The sequence below is a fragment of the Poecilia reticulata genome, linkage group LG16 (genome assembly GCF_000633615.1).
Source record: "Poecilia reticulata strain Guanapo linkage group LG16, Guppy_female_1.0+MT, whole genome shotgun sequence".
Taxonomy (NCBI): domain Eukaryota; kingdom Metazoa; phylum Chordata; class Actinopteri; order Cyprinodontiformes; family Poeciliidae; genus Poecilia; species Poecilia reticulata.
The window spans coordinates 16590520-16617422 of NC_024346.1; the positions used below are offsets into that span (position 1 = coordinate 16590520).

The 26903-nt window shown below is 38.8% G+C and overlaps 1 protein-coding gene across 1 annotated transcript in view; it reads right to left on the reverse strand.

Moving 5' to 3' along the window:
• The window catches only part of galnt1 (UDP-N-acetyl-alpha-D-galactosamine:polypeptide N-acetylgalactosaminyltransferase 1), a 58636-nt gene extending 31733 nt beyond the window's left edge, over positions 1–26903 (reverse strand). Inside the window, exons 1-2 of the mRNA XM_017309341.1 lie at positions 26368–26903; positions 3836–3948 (exon numbers count right to left, since the gene is read on the reverse strand). The gene's annotated coding sequence lies outside the window, so the exon portion shown is untranslated. The remainder of the gene's footprint in view (positions 1–3835; positions 3949–26367) is intronic.

Below are 26903 nucleotides of genomic sequence, written 5' to 3' on the forward strand. Positions count from 1 at the left end.
AAAGGAAAAGTGTTGGACTTTCTCCTGAGCTCTCAGTGTTTTCTTGCAGAGCCAGCCCAGCACCCCTGGCGGTAACCCCCACTGCATTGACTGTAGGATTTGCAATAATTAGTTGCGTCGGTGTAAAACAATTATTCAGTTATTTCTGTCCCAAAGTAATGTAACGGCTCAACAGTCGATAAGCACCGTTTGTTTTGGTGAAACATACCAAAAGAGTTCAACAGAGAGAAGAGCCAACCACAGCACAAAAGTCCCTGCTGAAATCGATTACCGATGCAAAACTTGGCTCCGGAGCAAAGTGGAATTGCACACTTCAATCTCCAATCACTGAGGCATTTTTGGCCAGAATCAATACACATTACTTTCACAGCTGGTGTTCTCTTAATGATTACAGAGAGCACCGCTGCGTGTCCCCAACAAAAAAAAAAAAAAAAAAGAAAGGCGGACATGCTCAAAGACACACACTGAATGCATTAAAAAGAAATTGCGGCCGACAAAAGGCCCCACAAACCACTTTATCACGCCTTGCTGGTCAGATTGACGCCAGTCCGCTTCAGCTGCTCTTTTATTAAGAACTTCATTTTTTATTTATCTACTTCAATCTGATTTCTTTATTTACACAAATAATAAATCTGACACCATCAACCCACTGTGAAGGCGTCTCTTAAGTACTATTAGCACAAGCTCACACAGGCTGATCAAACCCCAACACATACAGCCTAAACTGTTTTTGCCCAGGAGAGTTTCGTGCCAGACATTACATGTTTGACTGTTGTTCCACTCTATTACTATAACAGCTCACAACAAGCAGGCAAGGCTTGAAAGGCTAAAGGCACCACAACAACATTTTCTTTCCTCCAGAAATGAGGAAAGAAAAAAGATTTTATTTATCAAGGGGGCAAAAGCTATCCTAACCAACCTGGTCCAGTGTGGAAAAGCAATTGCTCACATAACCTAATAACTGGGTGTGCCGCCAACAATCCCAATAAAGTGTGTGTGATAACTGGCATTGATGTGTGGGAATTTTGCCCCACGGCTCTTTGTTTAGTCATGTTGGAGGGATTTTTAGAATGACTGGCCGGTTAAGGTCTTACCACATCATCTCAGCTGGATTTAAGACCTTGTTTGTGTGGGTGCCACCTTTCCTAGTCTCCCCTGAAAATGATATTGTTAATCCCAGCGGGACTTCCTGGTTAAATACAGGTAACGTGAGGTTACAGAACAACAGCCAGGCATTCTCATTTGGGATTTTCTGAGCGGGATCCATGGCTCCATCAACCGAGGCGAGTCTCCAAGGTTCAGAAGCTCAAACGTGTCCCCGACCATCACACTACCACCATCACACTGACTTTTCACATGAGACATAATGTGAAAAATAACTATCCCAAAAGATGCACTTTAGTCTCACGAGTGCTCAGAATGTTTCCCCTCAGGGTTTTTAGGTAAATGTAGGATGGGCCTTTTCCACTGATGATCGTTCTTATTGAGCCGAGGGAGACCAGCAGTTCTCTATGTTGTTCTGGGATCTTTTTGTGACTTTTAGGATATGCATGGGATTATTTTGGTAGATGGACCATTTCAGAGAGGGTTTATTCTTTTTCCACTTAAAGAAAGTTTACTCAAGTTATCTTTACCTGATGTTATAATTAGTTTTACGAACTGAAATACTGAAAAATGACGACAGGATTTTCTTATTTGTTTAAATACCAATGAAAATGCATAAGAATCCAAACGATAGCACACTTAACGTTTGCTTTGGAGCTCATTAGTAAAATCACTAGGAGCACTGACTCAGAATAAGGTTTTTATTGCTGGGTGCAACAAAAGGATAGGCAGGTACTTTAAAGAGATCAACACATGGAAAGAGGTAGTTCAAATGTTTCACCCAAATTAGATGTAAATTACAGAGCAGAGAACTGTCTAAGTGTTGACAACAGGAAGATGGCAGGACCACATCTGACAGCTTTAATAACACTGTTAGCTCATAACTACAGTTTGTTCAGAAAGTCCAAAACACCCCGGTCCTATGACATCAGTGCTATGAGTAGGCAAATTAACAGCATTACTCATAACTCTTGATGCGGGAACAAGTTCCAACACAGAGCCGTCCAAAGATACCTTCATGTTTACTGTCACAGTTTCTTTCCCTCGTCGGGATTATCCAATCAAAAACTCAAAAGGTGTTTACCATGGCATAACATGCAGCCAGGCAATACTTAATGCTAACAAAGGTTGTAACGCTTCATAAAATACAGATGTTAGGAGCAAAATTTTAATTATCTGACGTTTGTAAGCCAGTTTGGTCGTTACTGCAGAGTAAAGAAAATAGAAAGAACAGCTAGTAATGCTTTATCTGCCTTGAGAAATATTTCCAAAGTGTCTTGAGATTTTCTCCAAATTTCTTAAACACAGTTTTATTAAACTAAACTATTGTTAGCCTACAGACAGCGCTGATCAGCAGTATGCTCCAGACGGAGGTAATAACAGTAATCTGATCACCCAGTGTTTAATCAATCATGCAGTGGTTTCACGACAGCAGAAAACGGGACTTGGAATTACATTTCATAATAAAACAGGATAATTTACATAAAGCCTTGGTGGCGTTGCTAAAGCCAACTTACTGCTCAACTGTGTTTGACTTTATTTTGTTATCTGTTAGGCAAAGATGTCAAAAAGGGGGTAAATGTCAAGAATTAGGATTAATTAAAGCTTTTAGAAACAAAAAAAGCAATAAATAGAAAAAAAGTTTACATCTTTGGAGTGTTTTTGTCTAGAAAGAACTGTTAAGTGAAAATCTAAACAATATTACCACTTCCAGGTTATTGTGAAATTGAAGTTGTTTGCCAACTGTGTCAAACAGTTTTACACCTAATATAACTATGTTGAACACCTAGTCTATTAAGTTTACTTCAGATGTGCTGATGACCAGTAACAGCCAAATACCAAAACCAGTTTCAAGCCGTGGCTAAATACTTGCTCCTCCATGGCAAAAGAGCTGTTAAGATAATAAAATAACCTAAATGTTTTGATTTAATTTGCCAAAACATCCACAAAGCGAGTTTCAGGAGGAAAAATGTTTTGTAGGTTTGTGTGGAAAGTTGAATTTAACTGGGTTTATTGCTTCCCTGCAATAAAGGAATTGTAGTTTTGTCAGTGTAATACCTCTTAAACTCCTCTCCCAGAACTACCAATGAACAGAGCAAATGAATGTCACAGGGGCATTCCTCAAAAAAAAAAAAAAACAGAAAAAAGATAGGAGAAGCAATGAATGAACAAAAGCACAGATTTAATTTAAGACCTACAGTTTAAAATGGGAGTCTCTAAAAGGCCTTGCAGAAACCTCGCAACATGAAGCACATTTTTAACAGAGTTTTCCCTTTATATAAAGAATTGTAGCATCAGTACATACGTAAGAATAGTATGAATATTTATGAGGTCCAATAATAGAAAGACAAAATGCTCATTAGCTACATCTGATCTTTAAAGTACCTCATTGGTAAAATTGAGAATTTTATATACTTTTCCTTTATTTATTTATTTTTTACAGTTTTTAACTGCAGAGACTTTTATTTTGTATGCACAAAAATAACAAAACGCAAAAATAATAGCTAATATTTCATTAAATTTGTGGAATTTCCTTTCTAATATATATGTCTGAGCAAACATCCTCTATAATACTAAGACGGTTATCTAATTATCTCATTATCTGATTCTGAGTAATTTAATTTTAATCATTACTTTTAGCCTGTCACTGCATACAACCACAAATTTATGCTTCACCACAGTAGAGAAATTTGAATTTGATCCCATTGTTCAGTTGTTGTGAAACTCCTACCTGTCCTAGTGACTCGAGGGCCTCTGGCCAGATGTGCAGGGCGCTCCACCGGCAGAGAGGGCCGGAGCCTCAGGGATCCCACTTCCTCCTTTACGTGTCACTCAAACATGCTCCTTAAACAGACAAAAGAGAGCCAGACAGAAAAATAAACATTTGTTTCACCGAGGATGTTAGGAAATAGCAGATATGCTGTGAAGGAAAAATGTTAACACTCTTGTAATCTCTAAGTCGTACAGGGAGGAAATATTTCTTAAATAGTAACAAACAGTTCATGGCAAGAGGCGCTGTGTAAAGTGTTTCACACATACAGTGCACCAAACCACAATCTTCACCTCAAAAAAAAAAAAAAGAAAACACAGAGTTCCTCACTGTGCACAACCTATAACAACCCTTAGTCACTCACTCATGGTGAAACTAGTCTTAATGTATCCGACTACGTTTCCATATATCAGCTCTTCCGACTTTGCTGCATCGTCTTCCACTCAAAAATGTCTAAATACTGACTTTGAAAAGTCATACATTGCTAATTAAACTCAGGGTCATCTCATAAATGCATCATCCTAAATCGTTCTACAACCATCCAAAGGTCAAACCAAGCTGGAGACATTTGGACGGCCTTAAAAAGGAAAAGAAAAAATGCACATTGAATGTCAAAAGGAGGTAGTGGTGGACAGAAATATGGGTAGACTGTTGATAAATTCCCAGAGCTGCTCACTTCACCGGATTAATCTGCTATTTTGGTAAAATCCACCGAGATGAGATGAGAGTGAGAATAATTCAACATGGGTTTATGTGTGTGTGCATCTCTGTAGCCTTAATTCTGGCCTCTGGCCTACTTTAAAGCCAAGTCTTCATCCTGGTCCACTGGGACTTGATGCTGCCTGTCTGCGTACAGTAAGAGTGTATTAGCTTTATGTTGCAAGAGCAGCCATAGCATAAATCTCTTCCTGCCAGCCTACACACTCCTGCAATAGTGGCAGTAAGAAGGATGTGCTGCAGTGCAGGTTTGCATCAGCTCATGAAGGATTCTGACCACTGAAGGTGTCGGTCTCTTTCACCCTGGGTGACTCATCACTCCTTATCTAACTTTGTCTTCTTCTCAATCATGCTTCTAAAGTCGTCTTTCTTTCCAACCCTCTACTAAACCTTCCCAAAACCACAGTGAAACGTAATCCATCTGCAAATTGGAAGAAAAACGAGTAAAAGGCTTCTAGAAATACTCTTGAAATTCCCAAGACAGACACAAAGTAAACCTACAGAGCCATACCCAACACTGCAGCGCGAATGGCAAATCATCTGTGTCTTTGCTTTGTCTGCACTGTAAACCTCTTCCTGTCCTCATTTCTAACTTATCTCATGCTGTAGGAGTGTGAAATGTCACCACAGGCACAAAGACTAAGAGCAGACAAGAAGAAACACATACGGTTCCACAGCTCTTTGCTTGAGCTACCGTTAAGGAAATGAAACTTTAAATTAAATTCATTCTTAATAACAATAGACGTTTTTTCCGCCTGTGTTTAATTAAGTTTCTATCCAGCAGTGCAGCAAAGGCATAAATTTCCAATCAAAGATGCATCATACATGAAATATTACCCTATACTGCATCCAAGCAGTCAGTTGTGATATATTATGTATTTCCACTCCTATACTAAAGCACCAATCAGAAGCTTCAGATTGGATACCAACTTCATCGTCACGTGGAAAAACTTTCTCAGTCACTTTAAATTTTTTTAACAAGTATCCAAAATACTACTACAGACAGGTTGAAAACCTGGCCTTCCACTTAAACTACTGACTCAGACAAAACAATGGACAAGCTCATGAACAATAGGCTCCATAAGATCATGAGATATAGATATAGTGTATAATAAAAATCACATTTAAACACAAAACGTTATTGGACTAAAATGATCTCTTTTGGTCTTTATTTTTCAGTACTATACTTTTATAACATCCTCACTTCACAGCTGTTCAGCTATACACTAAGAACGAACACATGTAAATCAAAAGGGTGGCTCTAACCACCTCCTACTGTTGCTTCAATCTCGGTTTTACGTAACGGTCCCTGTTAATAATCCAAAAGTCCAACAGTCTCCTCTTCTTCTCAGCCCTCTTTTCATTCACTCTGGGTCCACGTAGTTCCTGTCATGAATCCAAGAGGCCAACGACTGAGGCAGAAAAACAAATGCAGTAATAAGGAGGGGTTCGCTGGCAGACAAATGAAAAAGAAAATCATTCCTTTCTCTATGCAAAAAAAAAGAAGAAAAAAACCACACAACCACCCTGGACAAAAATTTAAGCACGCTTTACTATTAGCACCAAAACTGCCTTGTAAATGCAGAGGTGCTACAAAGCCTGTCTGAGTCTGAACACGGTTAGAAGACTTTGTTCTGGACCGTCTGAAAGGTAGCGTGGGCAGAACTAAACCCAAACAAGTAGTCAAATTAATCTTTCCCAATTCGCCGAGCTCAGAGCGAACCCTCTGAGCAATCAGTCGAGTCCAAGGCTTTATCCAAACTGTTTCACGGAAAAAGCCACAGGGGAGATATATTAAAGCTTTACATTCTCTGAGCAATGAACCGCTTGCAACGTGTGAGTGTTTGGTTCCCAGCCAGGATCTCTGTACGTGTTATGTGACTCTGTTTCTAGCTTATGTTGTAACAGAGGGAGTCCAAAGATGGCATCTTTTGTATTCGCAACAACAAACAGCGCTGCGCCAACCTTGGTCCAACTGGTTCGTCTTTTCTTTCAGTCAACCTCCTGCTCTGAAAAAGCCCTCCCTGAATACAGTTCTGGAGTAAAGGAAGGTGATGCACAGGCTGTTGCACTACACACACACACACACACACACACACACACACACACACACACACAAGTGAAATTCATGCAAAACAGACATTGGAGGAAAAGCAACAAAAGATGACAACAACACTATTACAGGCCACTGCAGTCATAGCTCACCATTTCTGACAGATTTCCAGGGGAAGCCCGAGTAGAAAAACAGGAATACCAGGAATAGAGTGTATAGAAAACACACATGAAGCAGCTGCTTGTGTCTCAATGGACACTCCATAATAGACTTTTGTTTTTAAAAAGATGCAAGCAAGGCAGGTTGGGGTTTAGAAAACCCTTTAAAAGCAAAGCAAACACTTTTATGAGCTAGCCAGAGGGTAGTTTCTGTTTTGCAAACGATCCTCAGCCACATAAAAGCATTTAGCAAAATCCCATCTGACCTGGCAGGATATTACTCACAAACTGTTTCTGGACACTGTTGGCTCATGTGACTGATTGACTGACTTTCATGTGATACATATTTATATGCATCACATGAGACTGACATCCTCATATGATACGGTCTCACACATTTGCCCAGAGGTAAAAATATATCTGGAGATGGGGTAAAATAACAACACAAAAAGCATCAACTAACTGCTATTTCATGCATGTGTAACTTCAGTCTTAAACTCTTGTAAGGGTTAAAAGTGGGGATGCAACAAGAAGCAACTCCTGACCGATACCGACTTTGGGTTTCTTTGAGCTCTAACCGGCTGATATTGATTTATCAAGTCAAGTCCATTTGCATAGCAACACGGCAGTTCAAAGTACTTTATGCAATAAAAACATAATACTGTAACAAATTATGAAACAAGCAATAAACATTACATTTAGTCAAATGCCATCATAAAAATCATCAAATAAATTTGCATTTATCTACTGAGTTCTCGTTTTTTTTATTAAACTCAAACAATATAAAGTACCTGCAGTTGTTTAATGTGTTTATAGTCTGATTATCAAATGTTTTCACCAGCAGATCACTGATCAGATCCAATTAATAATTGAAAGTTAGTTTGAGCTGTTTTTTTTAAAGAGAATAAATCAAATTACCCATTGACTTGAAGCCAGACATAATATGCACACAAACTCACACACACACACACCTAGACAGACCTTCACTGCTCTCGCTGCCCACACAGAATTTAGATTATAGTAGTTGAGATGCTAAAGCGCAGAGAGTGTTACAATGACAGAAGAGAAACAGAAAAGGGAGGAAAATGTGAGTTTTATCACAACAGATACAGTCATTGCAGTAGTCAGCAATAATCGGCATGCTTCTCTAATACCGTGCAGTCCTACTTTGCATGGTAAAACATTTACTGTGTGCTTGTGGGTCTGCAGATTTACAATATGCAGAAGAAAATGGAGGCAGCAGAGGAAGTGGAAGAATTAGGGAACAAAGGACATACAGGGGATAGATGAAAGGACAGAGTGACAGACAGAAAGACAGAGATCTAGTTCCTGTTTACAGAGAGCAGGGAACACAGGAAACAGAGCTGCAGGCCACTAGACCACTACGTGTGTAACCGTAAGCGACAAGATACACACCACACACACACACACACGCACATCCTTACTACCTTCAGTTGTCTGTGTCCTGAGTGATTACACGAGCTAGATCAGTCAGAGACTCTCCTATCTCTCTCCAGGTCCCTTGGTGACATCTGGAAACTTGTGATTTGTATTTGGTCCAAGTTCTGGCCAGCAGCCGCGTTAACAGGATCAGGCTTCAGAGCATGCACGTCCCCCAGCTGTGTGTTCAGAAGCTCCTGGCAACATTCCCAATGCAGAACTAAATTCTTCGTAGTTTTATGCAGTGAGAAATCTCCTCTTCTGACTGACTTTTGGCAAAGTGTGAATTGAATAAATTTTTTGAATATTGCTTTTTTTTTCTACATGAAAAGCACAAGATATATCAAACAGGGACGCAAACAATCGACTTACGATTAATTGTCGATTTATAGTTTATTAAAATAAGTTTAGCTACACTCAATTAACTATAAAGTCGGTGTGTAGACCTTTCAGTGTTGTCGTGTGGCCACAATCCAGAAGAGGGCGCTGCTGCTCATCCTGAAGTAGAGCCAGATGTAAGAGAAGAAGATGGCGGAGAAACGGTCCAAACGGTGTCCGATGTAGGATGCAAAGTGCACTTTATTCGCTTCTGTTTTGAAATATAAACACTCGACAAACTTCGTAAGTTTCACCTCTAATGGCGCTCATACAGCCGTGCTGCATAGTCGAGCAGCGTCTACTTCTCAACCACAACACGGGAAAATTGGAACATGGCGGAGAAAAACAAAATGCCAATAAGCACGATTGACTTTGAAGGCTTCCTTTCATGGCGTCAAGTTTTAACTTTCCTTCAAGAACCACAACAACCTGGTTACAGGCATGATGCAACAAGAAGGTAGCTGAACTGGAAGCACGACTAATAGCACAAAGTGCTGTTCTCACCACAGATTGTAGTCAGCTCAGACAGCAGAACTACATCACAGCTTCGGTCCACTTTTTTGACGCAGTGGACAGTGAAATGTGCAGTCCTGAACATCTCTCTGTTTATGAGGGATTAAGTGTTTCACTTATTTTATTCTTTTCATCTTTTATTTTTCTATTCAGTACACCGAGTTTCTTTTGCTATATTTCATAAATGTCTAAGTTTAATATTGTGAGAAAGTTGTATTAAATTCAGTCTGCATTTAATACAGTTGACACAAAATTATTGTTAAAATATGATGACGAGCTTCCTTTTTAAATTCACAGATTAAGAATAATTAGCCCTTTGTGATATGGAAAGACGGTAAACCTTTGATAAAAGAGGAAACTAAAGTTTGTAAGAAAATGGCCATTTAACAAATCATTATTCTATTGATAAACTCAGTCAACTTTAGATTAACTTAATTAACTGATAACTTGCAACTCTAATATTACATAAAAGCTAATTAACTTCTAAATAGCATTGTCTTTTTTCTTAAAACAATAAAAAGTTGAAAAGTGTTAAAACCAAGGATTCAGGCTAAAATAAAAGTACAGAAAAGCCAAACTGAACCTCTAGCACTGACATTTTAACGACTCTGGAAAAAGTATGCTTGTTCACCAACTTAATTTTATATTTGCTGGCCCATTTTCATGTACTTAGAGGAGTACCAGAATTACCCTTGCTGTGTGCTATGCACCTACCTAATGGGTAAAAAAAAAAAAACAACTTATTTTGAGAACCACTGCATTTGAATCGTCTTATCTTAATCATTAAATTGTCTGTTCTTATGGGAGATGAAATCAGAACATTTTAACAGGCATCTTCTACCTCTCCAAAAGTGGGCCATCAGCATTTTTGCAAATCAGATAACATCTGATGCCACATAACTGACATGCACGGTACACCTCAAGGTTCAGTGTTTGGATTTGTGACGTGTCTTAGACTTACATCTCTCCTACCATAGATAATGCAGTTTAAAAACAATTCAGTACATAATACAATGCAGTAATTAGCAAAGTTTTATCAGGATAAAACGTAATACCGCAATAAGATGAATTAAACACTCATTGCAGTCTTATTAGCAATAATATATTAATTATATGGCTGTAACTATATGGCTGCCAAACCTCTCTACTAAAAAAATGTAAAAAGTTGCTTCAGGACCAGTTACATTTAGTGGTGCAACTTTTTAACTAAGCATCACACATAATATCATATTGTCAAATAATCCAACTATAAAAATAATTCTAGCAATATTGGTAGTCTTTGCAAACAATCAATTTGTGTTCATCTTGTCAAAATAAAGTGTAATTCTTATGATTTTTTTTTTTAATCTTCACTATAAAGATAACCGCTGATTCATATTTCTTACTCCAACTTTTAGAAACTTGAACGGACAGGTTCTTCCTTTTTTCTCCTTTGACTTCCAGTTTTATTATTCCTCTGTGAAACACTTTGTGATATTATCTAAAAATAAACATAAGGATTCCAGTAACCGAATAAAACCAGAAAAACATTAACACTCCTCCGCACCCCATGCTTTCTTTTTATTCACACAAACATAACAACAAAAAGACATAATGACAAAACCAATATTGTGTCACATCATCCGATTCGGTCCGAGGCCGTGTTTCCAAAGACCGAATAGCTTTTTGGTTGCCGCAAAATGAGCAATCAATAAGTGGATGACATCTAAATATACACATGCGGCATCAAGATGAACTCGCACATGTTTCTAAAAGGAGCTGGTGATATCAGAATTTCATTTAAGCAGCTCCATCATGAGATCAATACCCCATGTCACTGCGTGCACACACACACACCCCTCGTCACACTAGATGAACTCCAATAAGCTTCCATTGTGCCTTCTAAATGTTCGGCAATAACTTGAGCTTAAAGACTTCAGGTAAAGCCCCTCTGTGAGCTCCTGGCATGACTAATCTGGCCATCCTCCTTTAAATCTAGCCTTATTAAGAAATCTAGTCTGATTAAGAACTCAAGAGATTTTCTTTCTGTCCTTCTATCCTATTATGTCTCTGTATTGCCCCGGTTTAATACGACTCGATCAACGCACTGTTAAACATGCCTGTGGTGCTCAGTTTCTTTTTGCACATGCTGTCAAATTTAAAACGTAGATGAGAACGAAATGAAACTTGTGCAGTTTCATTTCGTACCTCGGGGCGCCTGTAGATACAATGATTCATCGAGTCGTGCAGCTCCCCGCTTCGGCTTGCATTTACATTAACAATACCTTTAACTTGGTTGAAATTGCAAGAATGTGTTCCAACGCTCCACATTCTAAACAAATCGATCCGAGACAAACTGCTGGATTGTTTATATGGAGCTTAGCACCATGGGTAAGGCTTGCAGACACTTGCCAATTACAAACCAAATAGCTTTCGTGTGACACACTCTGATGGCGTCGTTGGATGGAGGAGGAGCAGTGTGAATGGGAGAAGCAGCCACCAGTGAGACTGCAAAGCCTATTTGAGGGGGTGTGAGAGCTGAAAGCATGCAGAAGGAACCCAAAATAAAAAACATACTGAAACCAAGGCGAAGAGTGTGATGAAATCACCCTGACCCTCTTGAAATGGGTGTGCGTGTTAACACAACAGATTCGATAGAGACGTCCCGGTGATAATCTGCAGATTGACCTCCACAAACGGAGGATCAAACAAACAAAACAAAATAGCCGAGAACAACTTCCTAATCATCCCATCATACTCCATTGTTGATGATTGCAGCACAACGTCTGCATTGATTAAAATCCCTCGGACAAGTCAAGGATTGGGTTTAGGATGTCGTCTAGTTTTGTGCAGCCCTCATGCTGCCTCATGTTATGAATGAGTGAATGGACAGATTCTTGTCGACAAACAGATGAGAGGGTTCTTTTTCAAGACACTACAAAATAGGTCACGTCTGTTAAATGTTACACGTTTAAATAAATCAACAGAAGCCAGGCGAGAGTTTATTTAAGGTTTTATTGCTCTGTGTGCCAATTCAGATATTCTTTTTTTTTTTTTTTTACTCGACCGTGTTTGGTGTAAAGACGCAAACAGCAGGAATGGGGGGGTGCAGGATCACAAGAGCTAACGACGAAAACACTGACAGTCATGTATATCAAAGAAAAGTCAGGGGCAGACGAAAGAAATAAAAATGTCCAAAGGTCGTGATTTTTATGCATCGTTTGCAGGTTTCTTTATGAGATATTTTGTTGTGGAGTTCAACCATAAAACGTTTTTAAAAGGGACATTTAGCTTTCTTATTTTAAAATGTTTAAAAAAAAAACAGATTATTTCTCTTGTACATAATGTTTTAGTTTTTCTGTTACCTTTATGAAACTTGAATCATGCTAGAAAGCTGAAAGAATGAGAGACCTATTAGGAATTTTTTCCAATTGCTTTGTTTGCTCCATACTTACTAAATATGTTAGTGAATGGAGTTAGGAGGGTCAAAGTGGAATTTAGAAAAATAAAAATTGAAATGGTGAAATTTGGGAAAATAAAATTGATTTCATAGGCCCCTACACAACCCTGAAAACACCATCCTCGCTGTGGATGGATGAAGTCAAATAAAGGGCAATCATGAAAAAAACAAAACGTTTCAACTGAGGAAGACAAAGAAAAAAATGTACACTACATGTAAAAACAAAATAAGAAGAAAACCATGGATTCTTCCATGGTTCACAACTTTGTGTTGGTCTATCAGAGACAGTCTAAGAGGCACTGAAAACATTCACCAGTACTTAAAGTTAAGAAATCCTATGAGCTTTTGTGGTTGTTAAACCAGAACAGGCCAAGACAGACAGCTAGAAAAAAATAAGCAGCCACAGACTCCAGTAGTCTAATAGGAAAAGAATGTGAAACTGAAAACAAAAAGGAACCTGCTGTTAACACGAACAATTAAACTAAACCTAAAAATGTTCTGTTTCAGAATTAAGAAAGATTTATCTGGCTGAGAAAATACGGGGTCGATATCCTGCTGCTCCGTCTCTTCCTGGCCTGGCCACTCTGACCCAAATCTCCCCCTCTGGCAGATTACACATACAACACAAACACACACACACGCGCGCGAGTTCGCACACACACACACGCACACACACACACACTCTTCAGAGATAAATGATCATATAGCAACCGACATTTGTGGCTTGGTGGAAATGCAATTCCTCTTGGGTTAGCATGCATACCCACACTTAGAAAGCAAAACAATGGATGTGCTGTTCTGCAGTCCATCAGTCAGGACTAACTGTTGATATGGCTATCCATGTGACCGAGCCAGAACAACTCTACTCAAAGAGTCCTCAGAGACACAAACACACAGACACTTAAAGTAGCAGGATGGCAGCCGATAAGAACTTGAGATGGATGGCTGTGTGCATCCCTGCTGCAACTTTATCAGGGTCACCAAAAGACGGATGACTTACTCTGACAGAGTGCAGAGCTGCACAGCAGGTTCTGTCCTTTTAGCCCAAAACATAATACGTTGCTCATCTTCAAATGATATTGGAAAGTCACAAGTACTTTCTATTTCTGTTCGGGATGGAAATTTTGCCTCAAGGAATCCTTGACTGATCCCTCTTCTGTTTTTTTCCCTGAACTCCAAATAGTTTACAACGAAATACATTTTTTAGGTGATTAGCAAGTAAATAAAAGTCATCCTGGAAAAGCCGACACAAGCTCAGCTGCCTGTGGCAATGCTTTATGCTGCATTACAATTGCTTGTTTAACATTTTAAATGGAGATGAACAATTGAGTTGGACATTTTTTTTCATTGCATTACAAAAACAAACTCAGTTTTCTGCCCATAAACACATCAATATTTTTTTATTTTTGTTTTACAAAAAAAATTAAACAGTGACGTGTTAATGGATAAATGGGGGTGATATACTCCATTTCTAATGAAGAACCTGTGCTTTTCTCTTTAATGAAATATTGTGCTTTAAAAAAGGCAAATACTACTTGCAGCAAAAGGGAAAAAAAACTACTGAGAAAAATTGGCTTAGCACAGATGAAATGCCCCAAAAACATTTAAAAAGTAGGGATGCACTGATATAAAAATTAGGCAAATATCAACAACCAATATTATTTTTGCCCATATGATCAATGACTGATATTTACAGATAGTATTATATACAGTACATGTATTTTCCTACTCACTGAGACTGAGTAGCACTGAGCACTGCAGACACTGCTTCTTTGCTTCAGTTAAACTTCCCACAATCCTTTGCTAACAATCTAACTAATCATGACCAAACAAATACCACATAACCAACCCCCATCCATCCTGAAACACAAATGGCAACCAGATGAAAAAAAAAGCAACAAAAAAACATCAGTTATTAATATCAACCCAGTTTAAACACCTCACAGGAGGCACCGCCGCTACCTCTCTATTCATTTCCTGTGGAACTTGTGCAGCAAGGCGACAATCGCTTCCTCTCCTCCAGCCAAACGACCAGCAAAGTTTGTCCATGTAAATTTTTTTAAATTTCACACTTAGACATAGTGCAAGTCTATGTGAACATGTAAGTGTGCACTGAGTGAACACTTAGATGTTCACACACAGCCTTGCAACGCAACACAAGAGAGTTGAAAAATGTTGAACTTTGGTCGCTGCCGTCACCATCGCATCCCGTGTGTCAAACATCGGCCAATGCCAATGATAAAGCCGATATGTTGTGCACCCCTAACGAATTAGTAAGAGAAATACAACATGTGGAGAGACTGACATGCAAAATAAAGACTAGATTAGGAACAATGGTGAAGCACAAACATTTGAAGAAATAGAGGTGTTGAGAAATCATGCAGGCTTTGTTCTGGGTTTTTTTTTCTTGCTTTTTTATAGGAATGTTTACGAAAGAACTAAAATCCGTGAATTGACGATGTCACGTGTGTTATGTGAATAGGTGATGAACAGTTGCAAAACTAAAAAATTATTCGTTTACTTGCTGATATTTGTCTTCATAAAAGAAATCCCCTGGACTAGTCTTAAAAGTTGACTTCCAAACAGTAAAGACACATCAGATCCAAGTATCACCACTAATTTAAATAATCCCTTAAATGTATAAAGTGTAAAGCATCGTCTCTCACATATAAAGTAGTCTGTATTAAATAATAGCTCCCTTTGATAAAAAAAAAACACCACTGCTTTTGTGAATCTAAAAAAAACTGTAGTAATCTAATTATAGTTGACTATTCCCTTTCCAGTTATGCAAGTAAAAAACACAATACATTATAACTCAGACAGTATTTTGAAGTTATTTTCTCTGATCAACAGATTCTGTCCCGTGGTTTAGTTGTGTAGCAAACATATCAGACACAGTGTGAGCTGACATGCTCTTTTTATTGCCTTTGTTCAATTTTATGTGAATGTTTTTAATTTTGTTTAGCATCTTGTTTTTGTTTTTTGCTTTTTTTTTTTTTTTTTTTTAACTAGACGAAACTGAAGTTTCCCAGACTGAGGTTGGGAAACTTCAGTTTTAAAATGTGCTTTATAAATAAATTGTATTTTGATATCCATTTATTCCTATTTAGGAATGTATCAAGATTCCCTTTTAGCATGTTACTAAGACATTTCATTTTTAGTAAAGATAGTGTTTTTGTAAATTAATTTATTGTAAACAACAGGGTAAGATAAACAAAAGAACAACACTGCTAAGAACATATGAAAAGCCATCAAGAATTTCAGCTCTTTTAAAGAAGACGAAAGATATAATCCTCCAGGCCAGGATGATATTTCCATATTTGCCATGCAATCATCTCTTTATGACTCAGCAGAATTTATATATTTGCTTCTAATGTTGCCTGGAAGGAAAGGAAATCCAGGCGTAAGAGTCAGCATAGAAAATAACATGTTCCTGTTGCCAGACGTTAAGTGCTGCATATAAAGGCACATTAGTGGTGCAGGATCACAAAGACGAGAGCTGAACACGATCTTCCAAGGTTACTCAAGGTGTTTTGAATAAAATGCGACAAATCATATTTTTTTCTACTTTATTTAAGTGTTCAAGGTGACTCTTCAAGCTTTGTGTGATTCATACAAAGAACCTCAGGATTCAGCAAATCACAGCAACGGTAAGCTGAGGATCGGGACTGGTTAAATCAATGGCAAAAACAGGCATGAAAACATTTATTTTCAATGGTATTTGAAATCATCTTCCACTGTCAATACCTCTGGAACAGAAAGTTTCCATTTATGTTCTCTGATCTCCAAGTATTTCACACAAAATAATTGTCTACTTAGGATAAACTCGGAGCACAACCTCAGAATATCAGCAAACCATTAACGCTGGCAAAACTGCAAGTAAAAACTATTTCCACATTTGAGTAACTTTCAAAACATTATTCTTATTCATTAATAGTTCTGCTTTCTATTAATGATTTTGCTGAACATCAGCCTTTTACTCCTTTGTTGTGAGCAGTAAATTCTTTTTTAGTCTGGATGTAGAGCTATTGTTCATTACATTGGCTGAAGTCACTTGATTTCTGTCTCTGAAAGTGACATTTTTGAGAGCAAAACACCTGAAGTCCAGATAATTTTTGCTCAAATTTTAACACACCTAATTATTCGTGCACATTTGTAACAATAAGTAAAGAAAAGAAAAAAAAACCTAAAGAAATATGCAGCATATGTAAACATAGACACAATACTGATAAATTGTATTTATTATTTATAGTTTTTTGATTAAAAAGATGAATAGGTGCAACCCGACTTCATCGTATTGAATTAAAATTATGACGGGATAAGTCTGTACAGATTTATGTTAGTGATCTGAATCGTTTCATATGTTTCAATTCTTTTGGTATTGAGTGGATTAATTCAGTTGTATATTTCTATGTAGAGAAATTAGATATGACTTTAATCGTCTTGCATTGTTAGTTCCTTCAGATGACTTGTTGTGAAATGGTGCTATATGAATTAACTGAACAGAAACGGGTCAAGAGTGGAACGGACACTCACAGCACTATGACCAGACAAAGCCCGGTCCAACATACAGTAGGAACAGAATGCTGATGTACTGTTGATGTTTTAATGCCGCAGGTCTTTAAATCCTTGTAACATGTCACCACAAACTCAACAGAGGAGTCTGCGATCATCTTTGAAAGAACACAAACAATGATAAAACATTACCCAACAAAGAGCGTCATATAATTTGGGGCAGCAGACTGCTTACACTGAGGAAGCTAAGAGATATTCCTGCTGAGCCTTAATCTAATATTAAACTATAAGGGTGTCTTTTACCTTCAAATGAGCTCGTGATGCTTTTGCTACTTAACAACGTTGGGACACAGGCATCCAAGCAGAGAGCAGAAATAGCCCATTAAATCCTCCTCAGAGAAGAACCAATGCAGAAAACAAGAGACTGCAGCTAGGAAAAAAAACCTCTGCTGAATACTGCGCTAAATCCTATTTCCTTATCGTTAAGCCTGCAGAAACTCTGTGTCCATCCAGCTGAGACACACCGAGTGTGACAGCCTCTGAATCATCTGTAAAGGCTCTATAGGCAGTTTAAATATTCTCTGCCGCAGCTGAGGTTTGCTGCTCGTTTTTTTTTCCTCCTTCGCGGCTACAACATTTTCCAACAAGGCTATTTAAGAGGAGTCAAAGTGCAACGAATAAGGCAGGAACAAGTGAGGTCACCACATGACATAACCCAAAGACCGTTCTCCTCCCACTCAGCTTAAAAAGCAAGATCTCCTCAATATAAAATTAACCTTCACACGCAGTTTTCAGGGAACATATGTGCTGAACGCACGCGTGTACTACCAGGATTTACGTGTTTGTGTTGGCCTTCGGCTGGTTCCAGTATGAGAGACGGCAGCACAGCACTGACAGGACTCCCTGATGGCGCTGGCTGACCCACTTCGACGCAATACTATCCCTAATGTGACCTGCTGCAGAGCAAGAGGACACACACACACACAGAAACACACGCATACACACACACGCACACACAAAAACATACCAAGGAAGCGTCTGCTTACAACTCCTAAAGGACGGCCAGCCAAAAAAGTGCTAAACACTCCCTACGGTTTACTCTTTTCTCATCCTTCTCCTCTGAAGATCATCAACTGAAGTGCTATCTGATCCAGCTGAACTACCTATCTACATCCTGAGCGACCTCCTTTAAGATCTACTATTAATCCAGCCCGTCTGTTTTAAGTAGGGGAGCTGATATAACAAGATAAGCATCTTAGAACAACAAACAAGCCATCAAAGCATGTTTCTTTAATTGAAGCGAAACAAGACGAATCTATATTAAGCACTGAAATATCACAGTGGCCTGGGTTTAACCAATTAGGATGTGAAGTAACGTATGACCGCTTCTGCCGTTTCGGAGCTGACGCAGTGCAACAGGAAGGTGGGAGCTTCATATAACAGATTCATGTGTTAATTGCAATGTCTGTGTTAGTTGTGGAAATCCTCTCAGACTGCAGTGAAGTTCCCTGAAGTATTTGCTTTGCAAAACGTACTTCACCACATATGAAACATATTCATGGTAACAGTACAAGCTGCTACCTCTCTCAGCCTGCTGTAGATACGCCAACTCCCACTAATGGGTTCTGGAAGGTGAAAAAAACTCATAAGAAAGATCTCTTATGAGTCTGTATATGTAGAAAATAAAGGGTATTTTCAGATTGTAAAAATTAACTAATATGTGTGAGGGGAAGACAAATGTGTGCCCACTCATGCATTATCGCTGTGCTGGGAACTACTTGTCCTGATACTCCCCCAAAAACATTTGCTTTTTACTTATGTGCCCTTTATGTGAACTAGCATAGTGCTGCAATTTGAGAGGATTACTGCCAAGTTCAGCCTCATCATTAGTATCACATCATTCTGGCTGCTCATAACTTTGCGGCTGATTTCTGACCTCCAGTTTTTGTAATGCTTTCTCTTCCAAGAACTCCCAACTTTTCCAAATCCAGCCTGTTCCCTGATAGACAAGAGGTTGAAAGATAAGACAAATCGCCTTTACTGTAGTCTGTGCAGCTTCCTGCTATCTGCTGAACAGTCTCTCTTCTGCAGCCCTAATGAACTTCTGAACGGTCTCGGAGTATTGTAGAAAGTACAGCGTCATTTTAAATAGCTCCTTACATCTCTTTGAGACTTACGTGGTCGTACTGAAAATGGATCGTATCAACTTTGCCTCATTCAGTGTCAAGCAACCCCAGCACAAAGTCTGAGTTAATAGTCAGGGTAGAACAAGCTTCAACCAGTCACAAGTCAATTTCTCTGTGTATTTCTGGTTTTATGGAAATATTTTCCAGCAGAGTCCCCTGAATGCACCAACAAATGATGTCCTGGGAATCAGCTTGAGGTTCTGATCCAGCTATTACCATCAAGAATCACTGTAGCTGACCTCACACAACTCCAGTTCTCTTATCAACCTTTTGTCTATTCATTGTTTGACAATCTTCTGATTGTCTTTGCAAACCAGTATTGCTAACATGTACACAGCTTGGAGCAATTTCATTTATTTCTCTTACCCCAGAGTATTTCATGTTCAACAGCTGGGAACTTGACAGAGAGCATCTCATTTTACATGATAATGGAAGAAAGACAAAAATGAAGTGATGATGTAAGGATTCAAATCACAAGTTGCTTTGAACACACTTAGGTTGGTTGTTCACCTGAACACAGCATCATAGAAACTAGAGTTACTAAAGAGACGATAGTTGATCATTTGAAGCATTTCTCAAATAACACTAAAGTCTAGCACCACCATTTTCTACTTGCACCTCAAAAAATGTATAAAATCGAAGTCCTATCCTGACCTAACAAATGTCTCAGCATTGAAAACTTAAACATGTTGGTTTACAGCTCATAGTGAGAAAACCGCATCATTCGTCTCTCACACCAATAAGAGAAACTAAGTGGTCTGACACCATCTAATTTAGAAAGCTTAAAGTCCTAAATATTCAAAATTTCAGACAAGCAAAAAATGTCTGAAATTGCCTTTCTGTGTAACCCCAATAAATTTTCTAACAAAATATAGAGAAACTTACGTTTCAAGTTACGTAATGAAACTTACCACTTCCTATAATGATCTGTGATCATTTTACCCAGAGCATTAAAGTGCTGCACTTTTGCTTATTGTTTCATTTTTTTTAAAGTAGTCTGAGAGGAAGCAGGTAGCGAGAAGAGGGAAAGACAACTCAGTAAAGAAACTGAAGACAGGACTCAAACCTGAGACGTTCGTATCGAGGTCTATAGTCTCCGTATACGGTGGGCCACTCCAACCATTGCTCCAGGCGACGCCCCACTCTTCTGCATAATGTTGAACCAAATGTTATAGTGAAGCATTCTGGTTTAACTCTCATCAGCTGACTCTTAACAGCAGCAGGAAGTGATCAGTTTAACCTCCATTACGCAAGAATTATATGTTTCCCTGTTTTATTGGTTCTGCAACAGCCAACAAAGAACTATTATTGTGCTGAAATGTTTCAATAGCCATGGTTTTAAATAGGTAATTAGACTAACGAGAACATCAATCAGTGATAAAGATTAATTTAACATCTAAACAGTGTCTGGCAGTTTATAATCTAAGTCATGCTGTGCAGGGCAGATACCAAACGTCCAGTCAATTGAATAAAGTTTTTTTAAGAGTTGTTCAGAGGAGCAATTGTGCTTCATGCTGGCAGGACTGCAGCTTTCAAAAGTGAATTGAGGGTAACCACACCGCTTTATCCATTAGGAAAGACTCAACCACCTTGCATTAGTGGGTTTAGTAGCATTGCAGAATGCATGCCAATACTAAAACTGCCATGAAAGGCAAACGTTAACCAGCTTAATCAGCAGGGAGATCAGGCAGTCATCCAATGTGCTGAGAGCGGCTGTTTCTATTTATTTATTTTTTTTTAAGAAAAAGCTCAAATAAAGCAAACTAAATTAGAAGTTTTGTATCTTTAAAAAGAAAAGCCCAAAGCCTCTGCTTTGGGAAACATGGCACAGCATAAACGTTGGGTGCTTGCACCCAAGTTTGCAGATGTCAGCAGAATACTTTTTTTCCCCTCAGATGATTAATCTATCACAGCAGTACAAGTAGTTTTTAATAAGGAAATCACTGAACGTAAATCACATAACTAATTAACATACAATTAGATCTAAAGACCCCCAAAACCACTACTTCGCGTACACTGACCAGCCATTTTATTAACTACACTTGTTTAATTAATGGAAATAGCAAATCACGTAACAGCTGAACTTATTTAGACGTCTCAATGTGGTAATGCGTTTTAACTTCAAACTGAGCATTAGAACTAAGAAGAAATTGAATTTAAATAACTTTAAATGTGGCATAGTAGGTGCTAGACAGACTGATCTGAGTATTTCAAGCAGTCAGAATGGTCCGAATGAGAGATGTATAATTATCAGCAGTTGTGCGGACAAAAACAACTTTTCTTATTCTTCTGATTAGAATATCTTGACTGTCTGACAAGATGGAAAGACAACAACAGATCGAATAACAACCAAGCTGCCGTATGTGGAATACCTTCACTAGTTATAATACACTTTGAACCTTGAAGCAGATGGGCTACAGCAGTTGAAAGACTACACCTGGTGTGAGAAAGATGAAACTAAGGTTATAATTCAAACAGACTCACCAAAATTTGGCTTTACAGATTCAATAAGTACTTCATGGTCCGATGTGTTTATTTTAATCAGGAACATTCAAAGGGCAGGACTCTGTTGGTGGCCCAAAGTACCAGTTGAGCATTGTTTATTTGCCACAGTCCGCTAGCATTACTGCTGCCCAGGACCATTACTTTATGACTGCAGCGTATCCGTTTGATGAGACATCTAGCAGGATGACGTTCCATGTCACAAAGCAAACTCCTCTCAAACCGACTTCCTGAATGTGCCAATGATTTCACTGTGCTCCAGCTGCCTCCGCAGTCACCAGGTCTCAAGCCGGTAGAGCAGCTATGGAAATTCACGTCATGGAGATGGATCAGGCATATCTGCTGTCATTTCAATACAGACCAAAATTTCTCAGAAATTATTGTGACAAATTGCTGAACATATGTTCCAATACTAACTGGGTGTCCAGTCAATAGTAACAAAGTGTACCGAATTCGCATGGAATTCAAACACATGTTAATTTACAATTAGCTTTGATGTGGTCATGCCAATTGAAGTTTTTATTCTTTGGCTGAATAGTTCTTTGGCTTTTATGTTCAGAAATCCATCACAACAAACATGCTAGAGAACAGAGAGTACTTCTTCACATTTTGCTACGTTGTGAATGGTTGAATGAGCATTTTAAAAGGGAAAACGAGTGCTATTAAAAAGTACCACCTTGAAAGTTGTGTTCAGCAGATCCAAAACATACTGAAAAGGTCGTCAACGCAGCTGTAGCAGGTTGCATTCCCAGGCCAGGCCATTGAGCAAATGTCTTCCTCTTCTCTTTGCCCCACTTCCTGCCTGTCAACTGTCAAAAAGGGGGCTAACGCTACAATTTTGTAGGATAAAATTGTACCTCCCAAAGATAACAAAATATAGCTTTTTTTGTAAGTTTCTGGGACAGAATGAGAAGGGAAAGCTTTACATCAAGTCTCGGTATCTATCCCAGCAATGTTTATCCGATTATAGCTGCTGTGAGCGATGGCAATGTAACAAAGATGGGTGACCTAAGTTTTGGTATGAGGTCCTGATGCATGTGTCTGTTTGCATGTGCGTTTAATCTGGCCGTAGTCTGGATGGAGGAACAATGGCATTCCTGTGCTCGGAGCTCCAGGTGGCTGTGGAAACCGAATCCTTAACCAAGCCTCCTGGCACACAGAGTCCCGAGAGCGCCGAATGCTGTTGCCTCCCTCCAAAGACATGGGCCAGAATAGAGCTATTGTTTCAAAGCAACCTCAGCGCAATAGGAGAACCAAAGACATGCTCGATGTTAAACTGAGTAGATATTAAGGATTGTCATCTTTTACATGATCAACTGAAACTAGGTAAAAGTATGAGAACATACACATCTTAATGTCATACTTCACATTGTTAAATGAAATCACTTGTTGAAAATAAAAAAAAAACCTAATCATTCTGAAACCACAAATATCGTTATTGCACAATCAATGCAAATATGATCACACACCTAAATGTGCTAAGTGAGCTACAAACCACATGTGATAAACAGCCAGACTTTCACATCCTGTACGTTTGACACCTTTTACCCAACCCTCCTGAAGAGAGAGAAAAAACCCAGACATTATTCAGAAAGCTTAAATCAGTCGTTGAACATCTGGACATACAAGCACTGCACATGTGCTGCGTCCTGGCTGCAGGGTTAACAAAAAGGGCAGGAAACACATCTACCAACTTCGATGGCCTTGAAATGAGGAACATGATTCATTTCCTTTCAATGCCTGACAGTCGTGTTTTACTGAGCTCAGTTGTGGAGCCCCGAGGTGATATTTTGACACAGTCAGGACAAAAGCATTCATTTGGTCGAGTTAAGTTTGTTTCTGTGTTGTTCAGCTTCGCCCCTCGCAAATTTCGGTTCAGATAAAATGTGTAAAAAACATTTCCTTTCGGGCTCCACAATATGTTGCAACACCACTGTAATCAATATGCAATTTGCAATGAATTGCTTGGACTGCAAAAAAAATGTTAACTAATTATTTAGACCATGACTGTAATATGTGGGACATATAGTGTTGCATGACTGTAACACTATATGTTAGTATAGTGTTAAGAAACTACAACTAAGTTGTTTCAAAGCTAAAACATTAGATGTTGGGCAAAAGAAACTAGTTGTTGGTTTGGAAATAATTGATTAAACAAGCCAACATCACCTTGTTCAAAGATCCTCAGCAGAACAGAGAGGAATTCACTCAAGATTTTTGTAGCTGTATGTGGTGAGTCAAGCAGCTCTTAAAGGATGAAGTTACATTTGTTTTAGGTGAAGGTTGCTAAGAGAGTTATAGCAGCTTCTAAAAACGAATTTATCCTAGTATTATACCAAGAGACAAAACACCAGATATAAAATTGCCCCACAAATGTTTATGTGTATCAAAAAAAGAAGAAAATTACTATGGCTTGTGGGTGCATAAGGTTGACCACAGTGTAATTGTAGAACGTATAAATAATGCTGATTTCTTGTAAGCTTTAAATCCATATCTGAAATGTTTTTATCTTACAAGAATTATTGTTTCCCAACTTAGACACGCATTCCACTTTTGTTATTAAAAACCTTTATAAATAGCTATTGGACAGATTCTTAAGAGTTTTGGAAAAAAATTTCAATAATCCCAAAATATTTGAGTTATTTTTCTAACAGTTTTACTTTGAACCTAAAAAGGCAGAAAGAGACAATTTTCACACTTGGTAATCATGTATCATCACTGCCTCTGGGTATCTAAATATTACAGCGGTTCTTTTGATTTCTCAGAGTTTTGTTGCACTAACTTAATTAATTTCTTTTGTTCATTCTTGAGGGATGAAAGGTAATCACACTGATTAAGTTTGTTTACACCAGAAAAGCACCAATCAATCATTATCATAGCCTCTGATCAGCAGGGGACACACTGACCTTTCATTTTTATCATATTTATTGAATCAAAAGTAAAAATTCCCATAATTATTTGTCCATAAATACATGAAATGACAACAGATACTATTATGGACTTTGTTGACTTTAATAAACGTAAAAATAACAGGTTAAAGAATGCTTTTAATGAATGGGGGTGACCTTGTAATTCTTTCACTTCCTGTTGGATTCAAAACAACCATTTCTGTCAAAAATAAATAAATAAATAACAGGCAGAATATTATTTCTCTTTTGTGTGTTAAAATGATCAAACTCAGAATTAAGAATCTGTTCACTTTAAATTAAATTGCACTTAATTAAATTACAACGCTCATCATGCTTTATTGTCACAAAGAGTAGCTTAGAATGGCAAAAAAAAAAGAAACACTTGGAAGAGTAAAATGTCATTTTAGTGTGATGGTAAGCTGCAAACAAATTAAGTTTAAGAAATCTGCTCATCAATCGTTGTCCCAGACCTCAAAATCAGACCTAGATCTTTACACTTTAAGTGTGAGAACCTCTGCCGCAGAGGATAAAAATATATATATATGCTCAACTTTTCCTCTCTTCTTAAGAGACATGTGAGAGCAAAATTAATTTGTTTCCTGTCAATCATATGTCTTCATCCTCTGCTCAGCATCCGTGACTCTCCTTGGATTGATGGCGAATCCACTTTCTTATCTCTTGAGATAATTACAGCATTGTTAATGCATGCTCACTAGAGCACAACCCTTCATTACACACATTCCCTGACATGTCAAGCTCTGACAGTCCAAATCAACTCCAATAAAAGGTTCTCCAAGTGATTCACACGCTTACAATGTGATAAAGCTAAACATTCTGATCACTTTTTCCCCCCCTTTTTGTGTCAAAGCTGAGCTGACCGCTAGCAGAGCCCTACACAAAAGGTCAAACTCTAGTTTAGGGTTCATCCTCCCAACTTGTAATGCAACACTCCAGCTCTAATGTTTCAGGGGGAGGGAAAATAGGAAACGACCACCAGGAAGAGTGCACACACACACACATTCTGCATTGTAAAAGCATGACGATCAACTTTGTGCATGTACTCCTTCCTTTTCTGCTCCTATGCATACACATGCAGACGGGGGTAGGGCAGCAGTTACCTGTCACAGTCATCTGAATCAACCCTTACTAAAAGTTACTGCAGCGAAATGCGGCAAATGTGCGACGATTTTTTTTTTTTTTTTTTTTTTTAATTTTTTTTTTTTTTTTTTTTTTTTTTTTTTTTTTTACGATTTTTTTTTTTTTTTTTTAACCTGACAGTGGCCCAATTCACCGCAAATCAGCACTCAAGGTTGAACACGAAACGCCAGATCTTAATGAGAAGTCTTCAGGACGATGGCTTTCTGCAAACGCGTACAGTCCGTGGAAAGTATTTGAAGGTGTGTTCGCAGGAAAAGCAAGTGTGGAGACATAATGCGAGTGGTGAGGTGATAATCAGCGTGTTAAACGGTGAGGCGCATCACATCCCAGTTGCTCGGCTGCTTCTGTCAACAAGAACGCTCCAGCTCAGCCAGCCGAAGCTCCACTCCGCTGCTGCTGCTCCTAGATACCGTTAGAACCTCGCTGGCCAGCGGCGAAAACCAGGGGTGGAACATGAGGCTCCAAAAAAAAAAAAAAACAACAACAACCATAAAGAACGTGTTTCCACGCGTTTTGTTCGCTTACCTGTCGTGACGGGTCACGTCAATCTGCCGCCGTGGCGCAAAAGACCGCAGGCTAGCTCCGAGGCAGAAAACTGACGTTGATACGGTACAAAGTATCACCGCTAAGTTAGCGGGCTAGCTAGCTTAGCGAGCTAACGATGTGGGGAGAGTGGCTCCCTGAGAACGGTCGAGACGAACCAGGCACCTAAAAATTCAGCCAGTCTGCGCGTCTCTTTTTTTTCTGATCTAAAAGGACGCCTTCCAGACTCAAAAATCGCTACAACATAATTAAATCCATTTGAGAAGGCTGGGGGTGTGAGTGTCAGTTCAGTCTTCAGTGCCTCTGCTGCGCCGTGAGCGCTGCTGTCTCTCTCCCGTGTGGACGTGCTGCCTCTGCCGCTGTCTGTCTGACTGGGAGATAGAAGCCCGGCTGGCTGCTGATGTGCACTGGCAGCATCTCTGCTCATCCCTCCCTTGATTTCCTCAACCCGGAAGAAATACTACAACTGATCCCATCCTCATATTACATAGATGCGTGTGAGATGGCAAAGATGCGCT